Genomic DNA, 14,341 nt, shown 5'->3' with positions numbered 1-14,341 from the left:
TTCAACAAAACATCACGTCTCCTGTCGTCTGTACAACAAGCAACTGCTGTAGCCCCGACAGCTCCGTGCTGCAGGTCGTCGGCGGGCTCTGTGCTACAGGTCGGCGGCAGGCTCTGTGCTGCAGGTCGGCGGGCTCCGTGCTGCAGGTCGGCGGGCTCCGTGCTGCAGGTCGGCGGGCTCCGTGCTGTAGCCCGGACAGCTCAAAGCAGGCTTTATGTTGCATCTGAATTCAGTGTAGCTTCACAGCAGTCAGAACTCCTTCTCGTGTTCTGACATGGAACTATCATGGCATTTCCGCATATCTTATTACCTGAACAAAGAACCGTCCGCTTTTCGGTGGTTGGTGAAAACGCTCAGCGAAGACACTGAGTTCGTGTACGAAACCCGACAACATCAAGAGATCAAACGCGTCTTGGAGAAATACAACAAGACCGACGGGCACCCGGAGTGTCTGATCGTACTCCTTTGTCGGCATTTATGCTGCGATGTGACGAGAGAAACAATCGAAGCTTCGTTCCGAGCTATGAATCCCGACGCGCTGACAAACGACAAGCATTACAATGCGACATGTCCAACCCAACTGGTTCTGGAGGACGTCGACCACGTTCACGCCCAGCGCATGCTTTGCCAGTTGATGTGTGAACTCAGCGGCAGTGAAATCCGTAGGGTTAAAATGCTTCTTGCTTGGAACATTTTGGATAGTCGCGATTGTCTGCACATTCCATATGGTTGGATGGAAGAAAAGAGCATCTACGAACTGGCCCCCAAGATTTTAAACTACTGTAAAAAATATTACAAGTGTGTCATGTTTGCAATCCTGAACCTTTTGGACCGTAGGGATCTGCTGGTCTACCTGGGGATCTCTTCTGAAACGGTGTTGGCCTTGTGAAAAGGCACCACTGATTGTATGTTGTACCGCTCCTATGTATCTGTGCATACATCTCATTACTAATGATGCTTTTTAATAAAAACAAGCTCTTATACACATTGACGCTCCTTGTGCAAGACTGTGATTTTTGTCTAATACCACCACACATTACACGACCAACCATGAGCGGTCACAACGATTATAGCCCATATTGGTGGTGGACGGAGAACGAGGACTGGCTTAAGGTCACAGTTATAGCGGCTCCGGTCTTCATTGTCTTGGGGTTGGCACTGATCAGCTACAAACTGTACGAAAGACGAACCCCTTCGTACATTTACAAACCGGGGGATGGCACCGCAGTATACAACGCCGTGTACAAACCCACCACCTGTGCAATGGACGACGAGTGCTGTGACGGTGGGCACTCGGTCGTCGTTGGGCCACAGAGTCCATCGGTTATGACCGTGGTAACCGAGCAAGAGGAATCACTGCTGAAACATCATCATCGCAAGACGGTCCAAGACTGACACTGCTGGACCGTGTGTCTGTCGCCACACTTTTTGGTTAGAAGCAGCATTTGTGACACAGGAGGTCCGAGGAGCCCCGGGTCGCGGAACAAGCCTTCTTTGTACTTTTGTGCAGTTTTTTTTTATTATGAGTATGTGCAAAAGAAGAAGACAACAATGTAATGTGAAAATGTTTTTGTCTTTATTTCATGTCTAACACAAAAATTATATACGAGTTCTATGAAACCTGACGATTCGCCTGTGTCTATTTCTTTCGACGCAAAGCGTACACATGCAGTACGCACCATACACAAGAAGTAGGACGGACACCATCATTACAAGTATCATAGACCATGTACACCACATATCCCGGCGATGAGTACACGTCGTACTGTTGTTCAGCATGGTGTATGCGGCTGGATTGCTAGATGAGCTTGTGTCTGTAAAGCCAAAGGAGAGTGTTCCCAGCCGACGCTTGTTTAGCCGCTCCTTTAGAGTCTCCCGTGCCTGTGGTGAGGAAACACAAAAGTTTCACAGAGAATTACTACACTTGTTACCGCCATTTATGTTATGGATATGACATGCAATCCCACGCCTGCCCACCGTGTTGCCCACCGTGTAGTCGTGTACGAACGCGATCAGACGTGGCATCTACTGCACAGTCGGCATCACTTGCGTGGACGTCCAAGGGTATAGTAAGTTGACATTGACATGCGTAGCGACGAGGACCCTCAGTGAAGACAAAGTTATATTTGGGCAATGGCCAATTGGTCTGCTGGCAGATTTCCTGTTGAAAGAGGCAATACGATGTGTTATATGTACAGCATATTTGCAATTGTAACGTTATGTGTGTAAATACACACAAGCAGCCTGACACACCTGCAGTTGTCCAATGTGATTATCAGACTGTTGAGGGTAGTGTTCCTTTGACCGAGGTGTCTCTGTGCAGTCGTCGGGGTCGGGTTGACTTTCTTCACACTCGGATGCTTCTAGGTCAGTCCGTTTTCGTTTATTATCGAGTACCGTGTACTCATGGAAGGGGTTGCTACACTTGCGTGCGTTGTCGTCGATTTGCTCTTGAAAAGGTTCGGTAGCCTTGGACGCCGTTTGCCGGTCGATCCTGTCCTGTAGTAACGCATAGAGCGCTTTAGCTGCTGTGCGTTTGGCCTCTTTCTTTCTCGAACCACGGCCCGTGGCCTTGAGATCTGCAGCGTTCTCCACGTGTACGTTGACAACGTGGACCAGTCTGTGTTTCACACCGGTCACACTTTCCCTATACACAAGTTTAAGACGCATGCGAGCTGCGCGCATTTGTAATGTGGAAATCCAGTCGACGTCCATGATTCACAAAGGCCGTAGTTAATTAAATGTGTAGCACTGAGAAATTGCAAACGCTACAAGGAGCACGAGGCCTAGTTGAGCGGGTTGCGGTCTGGGAGTGACACACTAACTTGGTGACTTTTACTCTGCGCCCAGCAACAAAGCTGCTGTGAGCAAAACAAGAAGTGCTGTAGGTCGGGAACGTTGGAACTACAGGTCGGGAACGTTGGAACTACAGGTCGGGGACGTTGGAACTGCAGGTCGGGAACGTTGGAACTACAGGTCGGGAACGTTGGAACTGCAGGTCGGGGACGTTGGAACTACAGGTCGGGAACGTTGGAACTGCAGGTCGGGAACGTTGGAGCTGCAGGTCGGGGACGTTGGAACTACAGGTCGGGAACGTTGGAACTGCAGGTCGGGAACGTTGGAGCTGCAGGTCGGGGACGTTGGAACGAACTACAGGTCGGGAACGTTGGAACTGCAGGTCGGGAACGTTGGAGCTGCAGGTCGGGGACGTTGGAGCTGCAGGTCGGGAACGTTGGTGCTGTGGGTCGGACAGGCATTTCACGTCACCGTGTGGAGTGTTTTGTCGTGACTCAGAGACATTTCACAAGAGTTGAAGATAAGGAGAGAGCTTATCCCACACAGCAATTGGAAACATCTCGGTTGGAGCGAGAACATAAAGCAGGGGCATTGCTTTCCCTTGTACATCAGAGCACTCACACACGGGACGAATATGCAGTTCGTGGTGACCGACAAGCCTGCCTGGTACTCAGATGAACAAAAGGACAGTCGGGCGTTCACGTGCACCGACACCGTTGGTTTATTCGACCAGGTAGCCGAAGCCATGACAGTGAAAGAGTCTATGTTATCCGAGAAAAGCAAAGCGTTTCAACACAAGACGACACGGAAAATCGTCAGAGACATGGTGATCGAAGACATCGGCCGTTTCAAACAAAACCCTTCCAAGTCGCTTTTGACTGCTTTGATGGATATTATGGACTTGCGAGCCGATGGCTTAGAATGTATGTCAACCGAAGACAGGGCCGGTATGAAACAGCTAATGTTGGCTTTGAAAAACTACACCCTCTTTTACATACCCTCTACAGCGTTGAAGTCCGTCGCAGAGGACCGCGTTGTCATACCGGTCGTGACAATGTGGTCCCAAACGGACAAGGAGTTAGAGCTACGGTTCTGTGACAAGCCCAGATCGATGTTGGGCACGTACACGGTGAATTTGATGAGCGGGAGCGCTGCTTATTTCATGCAGCAGGTCCTAATCGTGCCGGGTGTCCAAAGCTTAAACCTGTTAAAGGACATAACGGGCGATAGATATGAGTTCTGGGACATGTCTCTAGAAGTCCCCACTCATCCGGATGCTCTCACTCCATCGTTCAAGCACATACAACCGATGCAGTTGTTACGCAGCGGAGAGGACAATGACAGAACGTCTGCTACGCAGACGTGTGGGGAAACCGGAGACACCATTGCTGATGTGGAACCCATGTGTTGTGTACTGGACACTGAGTCAGCTGACCTGCAAGTCAGTAAACGACCGGGAAGCGTGGACTGTTTCTCGGACGTGGACGTGATATGCGATCTGTCGAGATTCACGTGTCACGCCGGCGTGGCCAAAACTGTGTACTTCAGACGCACGGCACGCGTGGTGGGCCGTAAGCGAGGTAACATGACACCGGTGGTTTCGTTGCGCGACCAGCAGAAGGACAAGCGAACGTTATACATATCTACCACCGCACGCTTTTGCAGGGCCTTGAAACACTCCTGCGTAAAAGGTAGCGGAGAGCTGCTGCAGTGTTGCTACACACTGCTAAACGAGCTCAGCGGCAGAGAGACTTTCCTGGCCGGACCCGAGTTGCATCAGGACATAACCAATCCTGCGCTTACCGCGTTCCTAAAACGGGTGAGCCCTCCCGCCAGCAACTGGTGTAACTACACCCCAAAACACGTGGCCTGCGCGATCGAAGAGCCGATAATGTGCGAGATAGTGGATCTGGGCATCAAGCTAATGGACGACAGGGTGCCCAATGCGTTTGCTGTTGCAGAGCTGTTACTGTGTAATACGCAAAAAGCCAACCAGTACGTTCGAGCCTACGAGTGCTACAACGAAGACGGCGCGTATCGCGCGCAGATTCATAGGAACAACATTGCTTTACTGCAGCAACAGTTCAAGGAAGACTGGCGCGCCCTGGCCAGCATCGACAGGCGGATTAGAGCGTCGAACAGCGGTGTCATCAACAAAGCGCAAAGGCATGCAACGAGAGACCTGTTCAGGAACTTGGGCACCCACAACATAAACGACACCTTTAAGAAGTGGCAACAGCTGATAAAAGACACACCGGCTCCGAAAGACACTGCTAGAGGCAGAGATTATAGCAACATGAAAGTGCTCTTCCACAACCTGAGGGTGTACCACAACAAAATTAACAAGCTGAAGAAGAACACCAAGACCGCCGACGATATCGACGACGACGACAACGACGACAACAGCAACACGCCGCCGGACGACGGTAACTCCAACCGCAAAGCGTCGAACGTCTCAGTCGGATCTGCCTCGCCTAGGTCAGAAAAAGCGTCGAGACGCGACGTCGACGTCGCAACCGGACCGGTATCACCGTCCCAAAAACCCTGGTGCTTTTCTATGATCGTGCCTGACAACCCCCCTTTGGGCACGTGGGTCAGAAACATAGGGACTCTATTACAAAGCGCAGCTTGGTTGTACGCAGATAACACAAGACGAGAAGCTGTGTGCAGCGTTCTCGGCTTGGAGAAAACGCTGCTGCACGAGAAATACAGTTTGGTGTTGGAACAATGGGTGTCTAGCAATCCCATCGTGGTAGAACAGCTGAACGCCCACGGTTTACAAGATAAACTGAGTTTGGCTCTGATCGACCGCTTGGGCGCCATATCGACCAAAAACTGGATAAGCAAAATCAAACGAGCTTTCACGCGTGCACCCGCAACAAAGGCCACAATTTCATCCGAGGCAAGAAAAGGCAAACGAGCTTTTGCGCGTACGCTCGCAACAAAGACCACGCTGGTGGACCGTGATCAGTGCAACAAGAAAAGCAGAGCCAACAAAACGTCCCGCTCCAACGCTGACAGAGAAGAATTGCTTTGCCAGGAAGCAATGAGCTGCGAGGATGACGCCGATGAGGAATCTGGCCAGGACGAAGAAGAAGGGGAGTACGATTACACAGCGGCCCAAGGCGAAGAGTTGCTGGCCACGGAGGAGTATGACAAGGATGAATTGTCGGGCAGATACGATGATGACAAGCGTCTAGATCAATACGACTTGGAGGACGACTTCATTGACGACAGGAGCGAGGACGATTACAGCATCGTAGAGAGTGACTCTGACGCTTGCGGCCCTGTGAAACAGATAGCCTTCGGTCGAATTGACCGCCGCCGTCGCGCTGACGACTCTGACGCTGAGTCGGACCACGACATCCCCGAACACTCTGGTGTGCATAAAGGCGCGTTATTTTCCTCTGACTCCGAGGAGGAGGAGGAGGAACCCGCCCCGGCGAGAATAGAAAAGCGACGACGCAAACACCACGGCGATGAAGATGACACTGATGGTGACGATCGACCGACGACAAGTGCAAAGTTCACTAGCAAGTCGCCCGCAAAGTCTCCTACAAAGTCACCACCTAGAAAGGTAAAGGAAACGCCGATTGATCGCTTAAGCCGTAAGACAACAACCAGCAGGAAGAAGCAGCACAAGGGCGATCGAGCGAAAGGTCCAGGCAAGCGTCGGAGAAAGTCACCTTCTTTTCATTCGGATTCGGACGCCAGTAATCCCGAGAGCAAGTGCAAGTCTCCAAAGATTAAACGCCCAAGACTGAGCTCAAGCACGGACGACGGGTCCAGTGCGTGTAAGTCTCCAGAGATTAAACGCCGAAGAACGAGCGCCCCTACAGAATACGAGTACATCGAAGACGAGTACATCGACCACGCTGCTGTGGATTCACATCGCCCTGCGGAAGACCCAGTGGCACCCGTAGAGTCCGACGGTGATCTAGAGGACAGCGTGGACTTTTGTGGACACATCGTTGCTATGTGAGCCGGGTCGAGGTGTGTAACTACAAACGCCGATTGCCCCTGTGACACCGTGGCCACTATGTCAGCCGTGCGCAGAAAAGAAAAACCGTGCCCTGGTCCTCAAAGTAGCGTCATGATCAAATATTTAGAGTCGCTGGCAAAAGCAATCGATGTCAGCCAAACACTGCAACCTTGCTCTGACCGACCACCCCTCGCAACACATTCTGATCATGGCGAGCCCGCCGCGAAACGTACCCGTGTGAGCAATAGCAAAGGTACACTGTTGAAATATTTTGACAAGAAATGACATTCGTTTGTAGGCCATGTTATGTATTCAACACACGTGGATCATTGTACCGCTGTGAAACTGTGTATGTTTGTTGCCATGTCACAATGCTCTTTGCTCTTTGTGTGTATTTGAAACAATGAAAAAATAATAAACGAACACGATCACTTTGCTCAGTGTGATATGTTATTTATTATACATATAACCACTATATGTTACACCTAAAGCACTATATGTTACACCTAAAGCCCCCCACTCCTACTCCAAAATAACAAGGTGGCCGACCTACGGCACCGGCCGACTTAGTCAGCCGACCTGGATACATTATGCAGCCTACCCAGCCACATTATTCAGCCACATTATTCAGCCTACCCGGCTACATTATCCGGCCGACCAGGCTACATTACCCGGCCGACCAGGCTACATTACCCAGCTGACCTGGCTACATTACCCAGCCGACCTGGTGGCTACATTACCCAGCCGACCTGGCTACAGCGACCGACTGGGATTTACACACAAGTTGCTCCATAATCCAGATACACCAGCGGCTAGTAGACGGCATCAGCCTTATACAGCCGTCGCACGAGTAGCCGATTGAGATAAGTAGCCAGCTGAGACACAGTAGCCGACCGGGAACGAGTAGTCATCACAAGCTTTCTAAGGCTAAGCTTGGATCGCGAACATGAGCCTAGAGAAACTCGAAGCGTACAGGCACGACATAGTCGAGTGCTACGAATCGTTATCCGACATAGTTGAGGACGCCTCGGAAGCGTTCCAAGGCTACCGCTTGGAGTGCAAGTTACTCTCCACCCCGAACCTAGTGAGGAAAACCCGTACGATCATCGATCACTGTTTGGAGAACGAAGAGCGGGCCGCTAAGTTTCTTCGTATAGTGCAGACTAACAACAAGGAGTTGTACGAGAGCATGGAAAAGCACGGGACAAAAGGTCCCCCAGGTACTATAACTCGTAAGATGACACGTTACACGCTGACTTTTAAACGTTAAATGCTAAGTCGCCCTGTCTGTTGCTTTCCACTAGAGCGAACCAAAGCCACTCACACCTTAACGGAGGACGCGCAGTCAGCGCTTGGAAGCGGGCTCGACCGAGTATCGAAAGCCCTCGCCGACTACAGCTTCTTACCCAAAGTCACCGAGATCCTGGCAGCCGTGGACCACATGTTCGCAGAACGCGTGATACTGACAGAAGAATACGAAGACTTTGACGTCGTGTTCCGCAGGGGCAATTCACGGCTGCTGGATATTCAGTTTACGTGCTACAAGTGGCAGACAGTTTATCAACATGATAGAGAATACATAATTGATGCGTGTGAAAATGCAATGCTGGACATGATTCGCATGCTGCTCCATAATCCGGATATACCAGCGGTTACTAAACACAGCATTAGCCTTATACTGCTCTCACACAACATGCACATATACGGCCTGGATGACTGGGAGGCGAGCACGGTTTGCATGCGGATCGACTGACTGCTGAATAAGAGTACGGAAAACGTGACCCTGAAAGTGTGTGTGATGTTTGCTGTTATTAGCTGCCTTTGTAAAGCATTTCGAGTGTTGTACGTTGGAATTGATGATTGTGAAATAAACAGAAATTACACACACACAAGTCATAGGCTCGGTTTATTCCCAATTTTATTAGCACACAGATACATACCACCCCCCCCCATGTACATAAACACACAACTTTCATACGTAGCACAACGCAGCCACCCCAAAACTTACGCCGTTTCGGCAAAAGTCATAACACTGTTCTCGTCTACACGGAAACCATAAGCTTCGCTTCCTTTTGGATGCGTCAAGCTCCACAGGTCGTACACATATTTCATGGTTCTGAACGTCAGCGACGATCGCGTCGGAGTCCAACTGGCTTGCGTTTTGTCAGGGATCTTAGCCATGAAAGCCAATGTCTTATAAAGAACGTGGTACTGTTCCAAAGATGCGGCGCGATCTTCGTTATCCCACGCAGCCTTTAGATCGTCACACCAGCTCGCGAACCGATCGTTCGCACCAACCTTTAGAAGCCCCTTGGGTCCGAGTCCTCGGAACGTGCGGGTGTAATCCGTACCGAACAGGATAAGAAGGACGAGGAGTTTATGTTTTAGCCGCCGGTACTTCGCGACGTCTTGCTTGACGCGAACGTACAGATGAGAGCCCATTTTGGTCAGTCGCAGGTACCTGCCGTGACTGAAGCGAGGCACCTTGCCTTCCATGTACAGCTTGCTAAGTTTTTTCATGCGTTCGAGTAGTCGCTTTGAGCTCGCGACACACGCGTCGTCCTCCGCAGTGAGCTCTCCCCCACATCGTTTGTTATTCACAGCAGAGCCCTCAGAGGCCACGGCGTCGTGACATGCGGGTAACAACTCAAAAGTGTCAACGAATGCCGATTTCGATTTCAACCCCCGCGGACCCACCACGGCAAGGCGTGCTAGTATCTTGCGCGCAACTTCGGCTTTATCCGTTGCATTTAACTTGAACACTCTGGTGAGAAATTCGCCGTACACGGAGCCTCGTATTCCACTCAGATAGAAATACCTAGCTAATCGTTGCGGCAACGTGGAGTCTTGGTCTTTGTCCGCCACGAGACTTTCCCACTCTCCGTGCAGGAGCTCGAGCTCTTCTTCCCCGAGGTGATCGTCGTCTTCCGCAATGTCGTACAGCGCACGGAATCTGGGCCTGCGGGCTTCGAAGTCCGCGTCAGTTATCCGTAAACCGCCAACCGTGGGCGCCTCCGCGAGCAGGTCGCCAAACGCGGAGCTGTGCATCGGTCGATTGCTGTCGTAGCTCGTGTTGGCCAACCGCAGTGTGAGCCCTTCGCGCCCGCAAGCCGTGAGCACGGCTATCACGTCTGAGTCTGCCGTGCATACCAGAACAGTGCCCGGAAGAGCGTTGGCCAGTTCTACCATCAGAGTATCGGCCTCTGTGCTCGAGCTCTTCCGGCACGCGCCGTCCAGAAACACGAGGTGTCCCTCCAGAGGTCGATTCGCAAACGACGCCACGTACGCCCCGTGGACTCCGGGCGGTCTGGCTACGGTTCCGATGCCGTCGACTTCATTTTTCAGATGCAACACCACGTCTTCGTTGTTAGATTCACACAAGATGTCACGGGAAGAACCCCAGTCCCGTCCGGTGACCAGAAACACTGCCTTTTTTGCCACGTTGGTGTCGCGTAGCAGTTTCAAGGTGAGATAGTCTATAGCGTCCGCGTTCCGTCTACAGAAATCCAGGTGGGGTGCAAGCGGGTAGCGGTCTCTGGTTTCTCTAACCGCCGGCTTTTGCGCTCCCCGTCCGTCCTTTACCAGAATCAGACACTCTGACGTCCATCTGTCTCGATTGTAATGTTCCGCCAGTGTTCTTGCCATGTTTTCGATGGACGCTAGCCGATCTCCTTCCACGTAGTCGCTAGCCTTGACCTTAAATCTCATTATCAAATGGTCGATTAACATCCAGTCGTATCGTTCCGTGGGTCGCTCTATCACATCGAACGGCGATAGATGGGGATTCGCGAGCATAACGTGCAGCGCCTGGTTCTTCAGTCCCATTGTCAGACGTCGTCCTATCAACTCGTCGCGGCCTGACTGGCGTTATTATAGCAGCCGCACTCACGGGCACACACACACACACACACACACACACACACACACACACACACTTCAGTGATCAGGCACGCTTTGTGTCGGCTGCTGCGGAGGCTGTTGGTCGGAGTGCACTTTGTCGAGTTTAAGTTTCTTCTTTTCTTCGTTGAAACATATGTTCCTGTGGCTTAGATCTCCCGGGTTGACTTGTGAGCAAAGGTCCTCCGTGTACATAGTATCGCTTCTGTTATATGACCTCATGTGCACACAAGTAGGAGCTAGACAGTTGAGAACCTGTGTGCAGAAACATGTCAGCCAAGGGAAATTACGCCTCATGCTTTTCGATACGGTGGGCTTGGTACAGCTCCGTATTCTAACCAAATTCGTCCCGGGTCTCACTATGACCAAGTGGGCGGCGGAGCGCTGAGCCGCGCTGGGGTAGGTGACGGAAAACATCACCCACGTCAGCCACAGCTGGGTGTTATAACGCCATAGCGTCGCTTTATCTAGAACGTCGTTATGCCTGGTCTTGAGCTCTAGCAACGCCACTGTGTTTGTGACCGTGTCGTACGCAACCATGTCGATTTCGGTGTAGAACCCCCAGTCTGGCTGTATGCCCTTACACCCGGCTACACAGCGGTTATGGTACGTGTACCGCTTTTTTGCACCCGAGCAGCGGTCGGGGGACGGTATGCCGGCCACTCGTAAGCCTCCGCAAATCGGACGCAGGTGCAAGGCCTCTAGTTGCGTGAGGATAAGTTGGGAAACTGGACCGACCTGGGGTTTGGTTTTTTTCCCGTTGAATACATCTTTGCAATCCGCGTCCACCGCCACTCCGATGTGCGTTGACATACGTGTTTTATCCCACACCCGTCTACACGCCGCTACGCTAGGGACTTTGCTATACGTAAATATCCGCAGCACACCAGCCTGAAACTCTGAAGCCTTGCTCTCGGAGACGTTCAGTTGTTTGATGTAGTCGACGACCCAGTCCAACTTACTTTCGGGGTTGCTGTGTCGGTCTTGCAGCGCTCGTGTGAACACGTCCATGTTTATCAGGTTATGGTTTCCTCGCCTTCTCTGCTGAGCCATAGAGTCCAGCGTTCTCGTTATGCCTTGCACTTTGTACCACCGATGGTCATTCGTCGACTTCGCGTGCAGGCAGCCTGACACGGTCTTGAATTCGATCGTCGCGTTTCCTAACATCGTCGCGCAGAGCAAAACTAACAGCGGCCAGTTCGGCAAAGCGTTGCGTATCGGCCGACATGGTGTACTAATAGTCAGTAGATACTAAAAAAAAAAACCCCGCACGTTCGCCAGACACGTTACACGCAACGACGATGAACCGCAAGAGAATGCCCGCGTTAAAGTCGCTCGTGTCGAACGGCAAAGACATGTTCGCGGCAAAATTTGCGCCCGTGTCGGGCGCCGCAGCCTCGTCCATGGCGCGATTCACAGGCCGCCTCGGAAGCTCGATTGCTGTCATAACATCTCTCATCGTGGGTTTCCTGACGCTACCAAATAACATCATGTATTTCCTCGACCATAAGCATTCGTCCAAGCTGACGTACGACAACGACGACGACAGTAACCAAGAGCACAGATACGCTTACATTCACGCTGGGATTGCTCTGGTCGTCCTAGGGTGCCTTGCCATGGTGGTGAGCATAGTGCTAAGTTACTTCGCCGCAATCAGCAAACGGAAGGTCGACGCTTCGGCCGCCACTTCTACCAACCCTGTCACACGGAGCACCATGACTGTGTACGCGTGCTTGGCGATGATGAACGTGGAACTGTTTATGGCCGTGATCGCAGGGTGCATGGAGTTGCTATATCGTCCCCTCACCAGTAACGAGCATAGGTCGCATAACGTCGAATGTGCTATTGCGGTGTTCAACATCATCATATACGCGATGTACGTGGTCACCATGATACTTACGGCATCCGTACTGCGAGGGAAACACGAAAAAGAACACAGTGACTCTGACCCCTCGGATATGACGGACGTTGTGACCAACATGGCAGTGCCGCGGGAATATGTCACCAGAAATTCAAACCTGTACAATTCACCAACTGGTTATATGATGTAGTGCTATTCTGTTGTTGTTGTTGTAGTGTGCAAAAAAAAACAGCAATAAAGATTCACGCCTGTGTAGGATACCAAAGTCTCTTTTTATTGTTGTTGGTTTAATATCAATCACAGTGTTGTAGATCAAGTTCAAATTGTAAAATGTCCAAAGACACACCAAAGACAAAGATCACATCTGTTGTTACTACCGCAGACTGTACATAAAACCAAATACAGTTTTGTCTTGTACGTACTATAAACTGAGTCTGTGAACGTTTTGGTATTACACAGCACACGTACTCATACATAGCCGATGACACCTTTGTGGGTTTTTTTGGTTTTTTTTTTGTTTTATTTGACAAATGGTGATTACAATGTCAACACATACATGTACAAACATCACAATGCAAGCAAACACACGCCCATTCTCTTGCTAAAACGTTGTAGAGTACAGGTGCGCAAGACTATGTCTACGCGTGACACATGTTACACTTAAAGATACAACCTGACCGTTTCTCCGCGTACACATTCTGAACAAACAGGATTAGGACATTCGCAGCTAGCGTGACCGCAAGGCTTGATGTACATCTTAGCCTTAGCACAATCCGAACAGATTACATCCTGTGACACGCTACTCATACGGACGAACCGGTACCACGTCCACCGGCTTTTACAGTAGAAACACCTTCGCAACCCTGACACTGTCACGCTTTTCAGGATGCAATTCTCACATGCAACGTGTCCACAGTTAAACACACACATGTGTGTCCGTTCGTAACAACAGGGACACGTGTATAGGTCCGTAGGTCTTCCGATTGACACAGAAGGCGTAGAGGACGTTGACCGTTGGGGTTCGTTGAAAGATGCGTCGATTGTCGCCTGCAACGCGGACGGTCCGTCCACGTCGATTGCCTCCTGCACGGATGGTCCGTCCACGTCGATTATTACCTCCTGCGACACGGACGGCCCATCCGCCCTGTAGCTCCCAGGCCCAGGTCTTTGTGCCGCGGCGGGCACTGTAGCAGAAGACACAAGGCGGGGAGGTAGCCCCATTTCACGTCGGGTGTGATCGTCCATGACAGGTGCACGCGTGGTCTCCCACGAGTTAGGACGTCCAGTGGGCACGGTTCCATTGTAGCTTTGGATCTGTAAGCCGAATGTAGGCTCGGTGCAAGACCTTTCGGCGTAATCCCTATCACTCGGATCGGGGCCGGTGAAGTCTACGGTGTTGATAAAGTAAACGGCCCCGCAATCGAGTTCGCAGTCCAGAATGTCTTGAAGCGATAACTTTGAACACAAATTCTTGTTGTACGGTGGTAACCAGGAGAGGAAGGTTCTTTGTACCCTTTGGCAGTAAGCAAATAGCTTCCTTTCGGGCACCAATGCGTGCACCACCGCCAGCGTCTTGGTTTGCTGATCCTGTACGCATTTCCATTTGCTTACATGGAAACGCTTCATGTACACGGCCCGCGGTAGTGCCCGCTTGGCGTCCGGGGTTGTGGGGCGTACAATGCCGGCTATGATGTGCTTATTTGCCAAGGACATGACTGTAGACACAGCACAAGTCTGCTACCCTGTGCTGTTCTGTTAAATAAGCTCTTGTTCTGGGTAGGCCAGCCCAGAGTTACAGGTTGCCT

This window comes from Astatotilapia calliptera, chromosome 13 (genome assembly GCF_964374335.1).
Source record: "Astatotilapia calliptera chromosome 13, fAstCal68.1, whole genome shotgun sequence".
Lineage (NCBI taxonomy): Eukaryota > Metazoa > Chordata > Actinopteri > Cichliformes > Cichlidae > Astatotilapia > Astatotilapia calliptera.
Note: the sequence above shows the minus strand (reverse complement) of the source record.